Source organism: Taeniopygia guttata, chromosome 3, assembly GCF_048771995.1.
Source record: "Taeniopygia guttata chromosome 3, bTaeGut7.mat, whole genome shotgun sequence".
Taxonomy (NCBI): Eukaryota; Metazoa; Chordata; class Aves; order Passeriformes; family Estrildidae; genus Taeniopygia; species Taeniopygia guttata.
The window spans coordinates 81144583-81154580 of NC_133027.1; positions in this window are offsets into that span (position 1 = coordinate 81144583).

Sequence of the window (9998 nt, forward strand, 5' to 3'; positions counted from 1 at the left end):
AGCAAAGAGTTTGGTGACATGAGACAGGCAGCAAGGAGTAATTATGCTGGAAACGGTGTGGGGTTTCATGACTTTTACTTAGCAAGAATGAAGTACAAACAACATAGAGTCCCAGAGTCAAATCACTTCTCTCCATAACCTTGCTGCTCCTCACAGTCTTGCATTTTCTTTTACAGCTGGTGATATTTAGCAGCAGAGATGTGAGAAGGCTGTTGTCCTGACTGATATTCTGGTGGCAAGGAGGCTTCTCCGGAAAATTGCAGGTTTGAATGATCTCCATCTGAGATGGTCTTACTCAGATGGGAGTAAGACCACCTCAAAAGGGAGGTCCTATTTCAATGTGGCTTGTATTGAATGGCTTAGTGCCAGCCTGCACAAATGAGATCTCATGTCTATTGCTAGTATCCAATTGGTCTCTTGTCACGAGGTAGGAGAACAATATTTAGATCTCTCTCCCTTTGGCATAGAAATTCTGGCCTGTAGGCTCCTTCTGTCCCTCTTGATCAGCCCTGTATTCTACTGTGAGATTTTATAATTGTTGGGGTTGTTTTCATGTATGGCACACCAAAACAATAGCACCATGTGGCAGAAGGTAGTAGGTCAACCAATTCTACCATTTTTGAAGGATGCTGTCAGCATTTTCTGTCTTGTTCCAGCAGGATCTGAGACACATCTTATCCTAGATGCAAGGAACCCACTCAAAATCTCCTTGTTAGTGGTTCATTGTCAATTTCTGTAATCACAGCCTTTTTGACATTGCTAAAACACCCTGGCAAAAATGATGTGCATAATGAAGTCACCTTGAAAAATGCTTGAAGCCCTTAAGCCACCCTTTAAATTATGTCTTTAGCTATTTTACATATTAATTTCCAACAATTTCCCAACTCTTTTGATTACCTATTGATTAGTATGCTCAGCAGGTGAGTTCCTAATGGCCACATAACTCATGTGTATCAAAATCTCATCAGATCTTACTTGATTACTTCTTATTATCAATATTATTCATAATTATCAACATATCAGTATTATACCAAAATCACTGCAGTTATTAATCATGAAGTACAATTATTACTACTCACATGTGCAACGTGGCCTTGCAAGTGGATTACCAACACCCCTGTCACTGACACAACTCTTTCACTGGGGCCACCAACAATTAAGTTAAATTCAGGATTACTTCTATTCAATTTCCACATTTAAAAATAGCCTCTTCTAGAGTGGGGAGAGGAAAAAAATATTATAATCCTTTGTTTATTTATGCCAAGAAAACCTCCTGGGCCCACATTTCCCCTGCTAGCATTTTTGCCAAGCTGAAAACCCTTCAGGATGTTGGCTCGTTGAAATACATAAGAGCATTTCTTAACAGCTTTGACATTTCTCATGCAAACATGAATAACTTGAGTGTGTAGTAGGAGGGAGTGGGATAGCCTGCTCCAGTCCAGTCCCTGTTCTCAGCGCTGTTATGCATTTTTATCTAATGACTCATGTAAAAGTATCTCTTGTAGCAGAGACCAGAAAACAAGAACCCCTTCATCCCCCCCTTAAGACAGTAATTTTATTACAGTATGAACTCCTCAGGCTTGCACCCCTTTGCTGGCCTTCTTCACCCCAAAAGTTCTTCATTCTTGGCTGCACAGACTGACACAGTAAGAGAGATCTGGGGTGTGTCCATCCAAGCATGGCCTATGGCTTAGCACTTTCCCCAGAAGAGACAGATGGAGACAAAACCCCTTCCTGAGGTAGAGTTCAACTAGAACATTGTTCTAGTGCTACCCTGGTGAATAGTTTCACCTTGGGCAATACTGAAAAGTGTTGGTAACACAGCCTTGGCTCTGTTTTCAAAACAGCCTGGCAAAACTAGGTTTTCTTGCAGTGCTGTTTGTCCCTCTGCCTACCTCTCAAATTGCTGAGAGCATGGAGTCTGAACCTTCTCAGTAAATCAAAAAATCCTGAGGATTTTTGCAAGCACTTCAGGAACTCAGCAGACCAAAGTGAAGATGCCTGCAGGATAAAATGGCTTTGTGCTTTGTTTTGGTCTGAAGTGCCTTATTCCCATCTGCAGCAAAGACTCCCTAATCCCTTTCTGCATTGATGATGAAGGGATATGAAAAGCTACAATCTCATGCAGTTGGGAAAAAATATCTCTAAGGTCCACATGACCAGCATATATTTCTGCTTCCTGGGAGATGGCAACCAGGTGATTCCAGATGAAGCAGTCTAAAACAGAAAACACGGTCCTCTCCAGAAGCATGGAGTAAGGGTACTGCTGGATACAAATATCCACAGATCCTGCAAGCAGCTTTGTGCCTGGAAGACTCTTAAAGAGCTTCATATACCCAGACTCAGATTAAAAGAGGTAAGTGAATTGCATTGACTGCAGGAAAGAGCAGAAGCTTTTCATCTGGATATATGCTTTTCTCTATAGCTTTGAGTACCCACATATGTATTTAACACATATTTCTTAAAATATTTTCTGGGTTGGATTATTTCTGTATCATCATAAAAGGGAAGCAAGACTGCAAATATCTTGGTGTGCAGGAGAAGCACAAGAATAAATATAAGATTCAAAGAATGTCCAATAATACTAGAGTAGGAACACAGAACAATAAGAAAATTACTAAATGGAATGTAATAAACCCATTGCTAATAGAGAAAACAGGGCCACACGGAATAATAAAAATAAAAAAAGAACTACCAGCTGTCTCTGCCAATAACCATCTTATTTGATGCTCAGTGAATGAGACAAAAGCCCTCTGGGGATAACAAATATACAGCATTTAATTATGTAATAGGATGTAACCTAGTAAAAGGAGAGTGGAAGGACTTGAAAAATCACTGCAATAAATGCTCTTCTTGGCTGATATTTGACAGCCTTCTGTAGCCTTTGACACTGTACACTAGCCAGCCTGGCTGCTGGAAAGAACCACTGCTGGGATAGTACTGGAGGGTGCATGTGTGGCCAGAGGAAGCTCTGCTGGGTCCAGCACAAGGTCACTGCAGGCTGCCCGAGAACAAGGCATCTCTGCATGTCACAGCTGCCACAGTATTGGCAAAACAGAGTGTGAACTCAAGAATAATGTCTGGCAGCACAAGTGAGAGCATGAGCATCTCTTTGTGATGTGACCTGGCAAAGCCTTATCATGTGCCAAAGACAAATTTCTCATTCATATCACATTAATGTTCATACAGTGAACTGGGAGAACTCAGGGCATATTTGGCACCACTGGTAAACTGCTGTGGGAAATGAACAACACTAACTACTTCTCTGAGAACAAGCTAGCCAGTCATGAAATAGCATGCAGCCTACACAAGGATTTAAAGGAAATAGAAATTAGGCTTTAGGTCATCCTTAAATGATACCATATTACTTGACAACCAGCCCTCATCTTCCTTTTCTGAAAGGCAGTCAAGTACATTAGCATTATTGTGTGTCCTATCAGAAAAAATCATCCCAGTCAAATGACCTGTTCAAGAATTTGAAAGTTTAAGTTTTTAGCTCTTTAGTTCTTTAGTTCTTAGAATTTGAAAGCTTAGTTCTTAGCTTAAGTTCTTATGAGACCCACATATTCACACAGTTTGGAGTAGCTATTGCCAAACCATTCCACATTGTTGGAGTCATCCACTTTGGAAAGTGTATACACCTTATTCTTTGAAAGATGGTACACACTCTTCACAAGGAAGTCTTAAGTATTTTGACTTCTGAAGGAAATCAGAGCTTTACAAGAGATGAAGTACATGGACTCAGGAAGTCTGGGAAAATGTGACTTTTAGTGGGCTGTGAGAAAAGACCTGGCTAGCACTAGGATAACTAGACAGGTTATGCTGAAAAAAGAGACAAAAAGCTTGACATCAGACATTAGAACAGCTGAGAGGAAGATTCTATCAACTCCTAGGCTGCAGCACGCTTGAGTCTTTCTAAGAGTTTCTTGAGTCTTTCTTAGTTTAGATCTCCTGTTTTCTTATGCCCCACTCACTGGCTCTCTGTAATGTTTTGTGGCATCCACTCACCTCTCTGTTGATTCACCATGACCTGAGGAGAAGCAGTAATGCAGTTCCCCATTTCCAGTTTAACAGAAATCCCATGTCTCTAGCTTCATGTTTTCAACTTGTTTTATTGTCACATCCCACAGTAACCCATTATCAGCAGGTGCTTTGGCAACAGATGGGGAAGAGTGCAGCCAACAATCAGAAAGTTAGCAGGAGCGAATACACTACAAAACACTTCTCAATGAGGATAATTTTTGCCAAATACTTTTTCTCACCCAACCTACTATGAAAATGGAGCATTACCATGGAATACCATGGGGAGTTCCCAAAAAGTTAACTCTCACGTGGTCTTGTACAAAGAGCCCTTTAATCATTTACCATGCTAGCAGGAAGAATCTAGTATATGCATCCAAAAAAACCACTATTGAGAGTAATCTCCCTGAACTCTTCCTGCAAAGATACCATGGGTTTTGGGGTCTTCTCCCCTTTACAAGTGTATGCAATAGAAATGAAGCTAACAACATCAGTTATATTGCCACAATCTATTTCTGGAATTATATTTCTGGCCTTATAAAATTATAGTCTGCAAATAAGACCCACTCAGTGAATCTGCTCAAAAACCTAAAGACTTTTCCCTAATGCTTCCATCTGCAAAATCTGGTATAGGGCTTCACTCAGCAAGTTCAGTTGTAGTTCAGTGGGCACAGTCAGGTGTAAGGATGCTAAACATATGGTCTCCCAACTGTAGATCCCAAAGATTTTGATGAAGATGGCATGCCTCATCTGCCTCTAATTCTGAAGAATTGGATTGCTTTCTGACAATATACCCAAAGTGCTTCTGCCATAAAAAAAAACCTTTATCTTGTTTTTTTAATATAGTAGAGCAAAGTAAAAAACTAGCTATTATATGGGCAGTTGCAGTCATTAAATTATTTTCTCTGCTTAATCACAACAGTAGGTTTACCTCATCTGTTGGTTTCCCAGGCTTATAGCATCTCACTGATCTATCTAGCTTTCAAAGCACAGAAGTGTCCTGCCACCCTTACCTACAGATAACAATAGAAAGCCTTCATTTTGAACTGAGAATTTTCATTTGTTAGGTTAAGATCAACACAGCAAAGACATCTTTTACAGACACCCCACAGGAAAACTGGCTCATTTCTGTTTGTCTGTGAATCCCTGTATTAGTACAGGTTACAAACACAGGATGAACAACCAGACCAGGTAGCAAGGGGACACACTTTCCATCTCTGGCTGCCATCCAGGTATCCTTCCATAAAGCCAGCAAGGATTAAGTACTCTCTTCAGGGCCAGGAAACTGGCCTGGTCTCTGTAGCTGGCCTCCCCCTTCAGCACTGCTCTTTGATTTACTAACAGTTATTTCAGGCTTTGTTAACCAGATGTGGTCAATTTGACTTCCTCAGCAAAAAGCTTAAAAAGCAAATGTTGTATTGGTTTTGGGCCCCAGTGATGTCACAGTCCTGAGAACTGCAAGGTTCAAAGAGGAAGCCACACTGCTGTCCCTGCCGTGCTAAAAAGAGGTTTTGTTTCTGTGTGCCCTTGTTTGGAGGGAAATGTCCCACCAGGGATGTGCCAGCTGCTCCTCTTGGCTTTCCCAACAGAGCCCTGTATGCCATGCAGACATGCAGACCTGAAGTTAAATTAACTCCAGAGACAAATGCTAACAATTGTCAGTGCTGCCCACTTCCAATCCTACAGTGACATCTCAGCAAGAGCTTATATAAAACTTCTCTCTAGTTCATCAACCCAGCCTTCACTAGGCAGCAACAAAGAAATGTCAGAAGTTATTTAAGAGTATATCTTTAGCCCTGAAATGAGTGTTTGTGCTTTAGCTGAGGTGGGAGATAGGAGTGGGAAGAGGAAGATTGAGAAGTGTTCATGGTTATTCATATGGCAACCATGGAGAATATGTGTAGGGCTATTCATTTGAAATGTTCTCTTTGATAATGACATTCAGCTGCAGAAATCCCTAAATATCACTTAGAGAGAGAAAGAACTCCTCTGCTTGCCTGGAAGAATGAAAATTCAGGGCTTTGGTTCAAATTTCTTGTACCACTTCTCCAATCCTCAGCCCCACTGTCTAAAATCTTGTGATAAAGAAGCTGTGTGACTACAACAAACCCCACCATGGACACCTTTTTTCAGGAAGAGTCACCACAAATATTAGCCCTTGCAAATCCAGGATGAAATTACTCCCAGCCCCAAGAAACAACTCAACACTCGTGTTGATGGCCACAGCAATATCAGGACACGACCAAGTCTGTAAGATTTGTTGTTGATGGACTAAGGAAAAGCTGTTGCTCGTGGCACACCCAAGCAGCCAGGATCATGTCTGCAGCCTCCCTACAGCTTCTCCTCACAGTACTGAAGGAAGGAGAAAGAGAGAGCATCAGAGAGGAAACAACCCCTCTACCTTCTCCATCATGTCCTTACTTATGCATTTGTCTGTCCCTTGGAGCAGGGGGAGAAAAGGTCATCTTTTATCCTAGAAATATGAGACAGAAATCATATTCCCTTGCAAGGAACAGCAAAACCATTAATTGCAACTTGCAAAGACTTCATCCACATTGTCCTGAGGTGAAGCCAAGTCATAGAACATGTGAAATGTGGAGAAAGGAGAACACCAAAGCCAAGTGCTTGGGTGCTGCAGGATAAGGTTAGTCTCTCTTATTGAAATTCTTGTGCATAAAACTGTTCCCAAACTTTTTGAAGTTTTTAGATTGGAAAAAATACCTACACTGACAGCAGTAAATTAGACACCCTCCATCAACTGTTTATGGCATAGAACATGCACATACCACTCTACTCTCCCACTGATGGGGTGCCTGAAACAGCTCTTAGTCCAACCAGTTGATTTCCACTCTGTAAAACAGTTGATATTAGAAGTGAGAATGGTGCAAATGTCTTCTGAAATACTAGCCCAAGTGCTAACATCTACTTCCTAATTTCCATCTTCTTCATACCAACTGACTCTGTAGATGTTCATATGCACTATCACAGTTTTGTACAGATGAAACATCAAAGACATTACAAAATGTTTTCAAAAACCTCTTCAAATAATAGAAAAATAAAGAGAGATAAATAAATGAAATCTAATATTTGTACCAGTTTCCTACAGGTGCTACTAAACTCTTGATCACTCACTTTCTGAGCACTTCTTGTTTGTATGTCTTAATTTGCATGAACCACTGTTGTAGAAGACCAGATATGATGATGGAAAAAAGCACTGTGCAGATGTCTTTTGAATTCAGTTTATCTCTTGTGTTTCATTTCTTGTATCCTTAGCAGACATCACCCTGATTTTGTGCCACAACTTTGTGGCATTCAGAAAGTTTAGCCTTGGAAGTGTGAAACAAACTAAACAGGGAGTTTACTTAGAACTAGCTAGGCAGAGTTGTTTGGCAAAATGCATCACTCTCAGTAACACTAATTCCTTTCCCCACCCCTGCATGTGAAAAGAAACAAATGAAACAGCAGATTAAAAAAAAAATTACTTTCCACAAATTAACACTTTATTTATTACATACAAATCAGGACCTGTTTCAATTTTCTTACTCATTCTTGTAAATTGACTTTTTTCTAGATGATAAAATATATTCACTCATTGGAGAAAAAAAAAATAAAAAGAAAGCTGTAAGACATCAATTTTCTGAAGACCAAAGAAATTCACTTTAGAGCAGCAGAATCTTTAAAATGTAATTTCCAGAAAGATTAGTGCCTGCTTAGCTGGACTAGAATAGTTGGATGGAAACAATTACATTTAGCACTTGCAGGTTCTTTACTGGCTTTCTCATGCAATGCCACAAGAGAGACAAAGTGAGCCTCTGATGGCCTTGTGTCAGGTAACTCCTGTAAGCAGTGGTTCAGAGTATATATAGATAAACTATCCTAATCCACAACAGTGATGGCTGGATGGATGGCATGTGAAGGGGAGGACATGTGAAAGGGGAGCTCACCAAACACAGCAGGGGCTGTACACAGAACCACAGCACCAGAGCCTCAGCAGCTGCTATTTACAGCTCACCTGGGCTGGCAGCAGCAACTTTCCTGCCCCAGCACACTTCAGCAAGCAGTCAGAGCAGCCAGGGTGCTGGGACAGAGGCTAGCATGTAATATTTCACACTGCAGCTGGCACAGCTTGGTTTCTCACTTTATTAGCTTGCTCAGGAGGGGAACACACCATTTTAGGCATCTCTGCAGGCCTGACACCTCCTTCTCTTATACTGGTGTGAATCAGGATTGTCTCCTCCCTGCAAGTGCACCGCACAAACACAACATGCCAAGTGTTTCTCTCTAATCATAAATGTCTTTCACTTTATGGTAAGGGACTCACAGAAACCATCACTAGCACTGAACAGTTTAGGATGAACTCGCTATGCAGAATTCAAAGCATCTTTCGGATGCTCTGCTTTGGTGAGCTGTTAGTGGAGACATGAAATAGTTGAACCAGGATCTGTACACATCATGGTATGGCTGCGGCTGTAACTCACTAAAATTAACACAACAGAGGCCTCACTCAGCCTTGACCTTACTTTTCCCTGGCCTTCTGCCTAGGGCTCACAACCCCTATTAGGATGCAACAAAAACAACCATTAGATTTTGCAAATGGAAGCCCAAGTACTGATCCCGGCACACACAAGGGAAGCAGCAGGAAATCTTTCCCTTTTGCCTGGTTCTGAGCTGCTTGTTCCCCAGCACGTGCTTTTTCACAGCATGTATCTTCAGAATCCTGAACAACAAGGTGGGCTATAGCCCTTCTAGTACCAGGTCACCTGCCTGGTGGATGAGGGGAGGGCTGTGGATGTGGTCTTTCCAGACTTCAATAAACTGTTTGACACAGTCTCCCACAGCATCCCCCTAGATGGAAAAAAGGGGGGATGCTGCTGATGTCTTGGACAGGTGGACTCTTTGATGGGTAAAATACTGGCTGAATGGCCAGGCCTTGAGATTGGTGTTCAATGGAGTCAAATCCACTTGGCAGCCAATCACTAGTGGTCCTCCCCCAGGCTCACTTTTGGGGCCAGTCCCATTTAACATCTACATTGATGATCTGGATGTGGAGAATGAGTGTCCCTTCAGTAAATATCCAGATGGCTCTAAGTTGGCTGGGAATGTTGATCTGCTTGAGGGTAGGAAAGCTTTGCAGAGACCTGGACAGGCTTGATCAATGGGTTGAGCACAACTGCAGGTTCAATAAGGTGAAGTGAAGGCCACAACAACCCCCTGCAGCACTACAGGCTGGGGGAAGAATGACTTGAGGACTGTTCTGCAGAAAGGAACTTGGAAGTGCTGGTTGATATGAGCCAGCATATGACCAGGTGGCCAAGAAGGCCAATGGCACTCTGGCATGTTTCAAGAAGAGTGAGGCCAGCAGGGTTGGGAAAGTGGTCACCACCCTGTAGTCAGCATTGGTGAGGCTGCACTGTGTTCAGTTCTGGGCCCCTGACTTTACAAAGGCTGTTGAGGTGCTGGAGCAAAAAGAGAAAGAAGGCTTGTAAAAGGACTAGAAAACATGTCTTATGAGGAACAGCTGAGAGAACTGGGTTTGTTTGGTCTTGAGAAGGCTCAGGTAGGATGTCACCCTCTACAATGACCTGGAAGGAGACTGTAGTGAACTGGGGACCAGTTTTTTCTACCATGCCTGCACTGAGAGGACCAGAGGGAATGGCTCTAAACTGATAAAGTGGAGATCCAGGTTTGATATTAGAAAAAAATATTTTCATTTTTAGGGTGGTCAGGCATTGGAATAGGCTGTCCAGGGAAGAGGTCAGTCACCAGTCACCATGTCTGGAGGTGTTTTAGAGGCCTGGGTGGCCCTGGGTGGTGGTTTAAGGTCATGGTAGTGTTGGGTGGGCAGCTGGATTTGCTGATCTGTTGCCTTCAGGGGAGGCAACGGCGACCTGGTTGCAGAAGGCAGCACGGCAGCCCAGCCTAGTCCGGGCTACTCGGGCAAAAGACAGATGCTAAAACCAATGTGGTGGACGGTCGAA